At 45.0% G+C, this 3209-nt stretch overlaps 1 non-coding gene across 1 annotated transcript; it reads left to right on the top strand.

The window, feature by feature from the left end:
• The first annotated feature begins 1119 nt into the window (after positions 1-1119).
• LOC129487036 (U6 spliceosomal RNA) lies at positions 1120-1228 on the top strand. Its single transcript, XR_008659173.1, has one exon. It is a non-coding gene; the product is annotated as a U6 spliceosomal RNA (small nuclear RNA).
• The last annotated feature ends 1981 nt before the right edge of the window (positions 1229-3209 follow it).

Raw genomic sequence — 3209 nt, 5'->3', positions numbered from 1 at the left:
GCTAGGACTACAGGTACACACAACCATGCTCAGATAATTTAAGAAAAAAAACTTTTTCTTTTTTTTGTAAAGATGGGGGTCTCACTCTGTTGTCCACTCTGATTGAGACTCTGAGTCTCCAACTCCTGGCCTCAAGTGATCCTCCCACCTCGGCCTCCCAAAGGGCTGGGATTACAGGTGTGAGCCACTGCATCCAGCCTCACTTTCTTATAAAACTAAATATACACCTGTCCTATGACTGGCAAATCTACTCTTAGATATTTTACCCAAGAAAAATAAAAACATATGTCCACAAAAAGACATACATGAGAATGTCCATAGCAACTTTTTAAAAATATAGATAGGAGTCTTGCTTTGATGCACACGCTGGTCTCAAACACCTGGCTTCAAGCAATCCTCCCGCTTCAGCCTCTCAAAGTGCAGGGATTACAGGTGTGAGCCACCCTGTCCAGCCCATAGCAACTTTATTTACAACAGCTAAAACTGGACACAACCTCAAATGATCGTAACAGGAGGACAAAATAAATTGTAGACAGGGGACAATCTATTATAAGGATTACCAGCCAGATGTGATGGCTCGTGCCTGTAATCCCAGCAGTTAGGGAGTCTGAGGCAGAAGGATCATTTGAGGCCATGAGCCTGAGACCAGCCCTGTCTCTACAAAAAAAATTTTAAATAGACAGGTGTGGTGGCACAGAACTGTAGTCCTAGCTACTCAGGAGGCTGAGGTGAGAGGATTGGTTGAGCCCAAGAGTTCAAGGCTGCAGTGAACTATGATTGTGCCACTTCACTCCAGTTTGAGCAACAGAGCAAGACTCTGTCTCTTAAAAAAAAAAAAAAAAAAAAGGTCAGGCACACTGGCTCACGCCTGTAATCTCAGCACTTTGGGAGGCCAAGGCAGGCAGATCACGAGGTCAAGAGATCGAGACCATCCTGGCTAACATGGTGAAACCCCGTCTCTACTAAAAATACAAAAATTAGCTGGGTGTGGTGGCGGGCGCCTGTAGTCCCAGCTACTCAGGAGGCTGAGGCAGGAGAATCGTTTGAGCCTGGGAGGCAAAGGTTGCAGTGAGCCGAGATCTCACCACTGCACTCTGGTCTGGTGACAGAGCGGGACTCTGTCTCAAAAAACAAACAAACAAACAAACAAAATTAGAAAGGTACAGAGAAGATTAGCATGGTCCCTGAGCAAGGATGACAGCAAATTTGTGAAGCATTGTATATTTTTAAGAAAGGATTACTAAGTAGCATTGAAGGCCTGATCACAACTGAAAATAAGACATTGGAGCTAGTGAACATAGTTTTGTGGTTTTCTCTAGTAGCCTGGAGGTAAGAGGCAGAAACAGAGAAAATGAACCTTGTCTGATCTACTTGTGGAAATTAGAGTAGGAGGGACAAAACGACCAGAGGCAAAGGAACTGGAGGTAGTAGTGAGAATGGAGGGAAAATGACTATTTGTCCAAGAGCAGTTTAGAAACATACTGTCTGGAGCGTCCCTTGTTCTGTTCCCCACACTTCTGTGATTCATGCCTCCACCTGGACTCAAAGGTAAGAAAATCAGCTAATCCTCTTTGTATACTGGGACTCAGGCTTAAAGGAGAGAAGGTAGTAGAAGCCACAGTTCATGTTAAAAGGAGGCTCAGCAACAGATCCAAGGCAAGTCAGGGGTGTCCCTGAGATGTTGCTCTAATCTGGGAATGCCAGGAAGGGTAGCGGCAAATCCTGACTTTGTGTGGCCACCAAGGAGGAGGATGCTGCTCTGAGGGTTTGGGGAGCTGTCATCTGTGATGTGTGGCAACTCACGGCCTGAAAATTAATTGGGCTGCTCCAGATAGGAAATAAAATGAAAATTCTGTCCAAGCAGGTGTCCCACTAACTCAGCAGGAAGCTGGGAATTGATTTGCATGTTCCAACATCCTCTTCTCTCTCCCTTCTTCCTAGTCACAGCTGGTTTTATGCTGCTCTCCAGGGAGGGGCATCAGAGATGTACAGTCTTACAGAGCTGGGAAAGAGGCTTCCTTGGGAGAGAAGTCCAGGAAAAGAGAATGGAAATTGTGGTACCATTGTGAAGTTAGGGGAACTCTTCACTTCCTCTCTGTCCCTGCAGGCTCAGTAGAAGGAAAAAGAAATAATAAACTAACACTTGTGAAAGGTCTACTTCATGTTTGGGTGTGGTGGCTCATGCCTGTAATCCTAGCACTTTGGGAGGCCTAGGTGGTGGATCACTTGAGGTCAGGAGTTCGCGACCAGCCTGGCCAACATGGTGAAACCCTGTCTCTACTAAAAATACAAAAATTAGCTGGGCATGGTGGCAGGTGCCTGTAATCCCAGATACTCAGGAGGCTGAGGCAGGAGAATCGCTTGAACCTGGGAGGAAGAGGTTGCAGTGAGCTGGGATGGCACCACTGCACTCCAGCCTGGACAACAGAGCAAGACTCCATCTCAAAAAAAAAAAAAAAAAAAAAAAAGGTCTACTTCGTGTCTAGCCCTATGCTGAAGACTTTCACATTAATCTTCCCAACAACTCTGCAAGTCCAAAATCATACTCATTCTCACACATAAGGAAAACGGAGTTTGGGGGAGCAGAAATGTCACACAGCTAACAAGGGGCAAGCCGGGACCCAATACAGGGCAGTCTCACTCAAACTCTGAACTTTCTCCACTCTAATAAGCTGAGTTGTGTTTTCTGTATGTATTAAAGATTAATTGACCCTATGGTTAGTGTAGGCACTGCACACAGTTTGTCGAGCACTGACTTGTGGGAGAAGGCTCAATTGCCCAATTCTCAGGGCACCTAGGGACACACAGACCAATGACTGAGACTGTTATTCACCAATAATAATAACAACATCAACAATGAGATCCACCATTTCTTGAGATTTTACTAAGTGGTGAGCAACTTTTTAAGTGCTTTATAGGTATTACCTAATATTTATTCTCACCATAACCCTGACAGGGAGCCAATAATTATTCTTTCAAGAATCCATGGAACATCTGAAAAAACTGATCACATGCTAGGCCTGAAAGCACATCTCATCAGAAACCAAAAAATCAATTTGTTAGCAGCCAAACATATCTGAGTCACAAGTCATGTGGCACCAGAGTATATAACCAGTGGTGAATCTGTATGGGTCTGCAGCAGTGTTGATTCTTGCCTCCTCAGAGGAAATAATTTGACCAAGGGGCATAAGGCAGAAGGAGAGACCGAG

The sequence above is a fragment of the Symphalangus syndactylus genome, chromosome 7, assembly GCF_028878055.3.
Source record: "Symphalangus syndactylus isolate Jambi chromosome 7, NHGRI_mSymSyn1-v2.1_pri, whole genome shotgun sequence".
Lineage (NCBI taxonomy): Eukaryota > Metazoa > Chordata > Mammalia > Primates > Hylobatidae > Symphalangus > Symphalangus syndactylus.
This window is presented reverse-complemented; position numbering and strand designations above follow the sequence as displayed.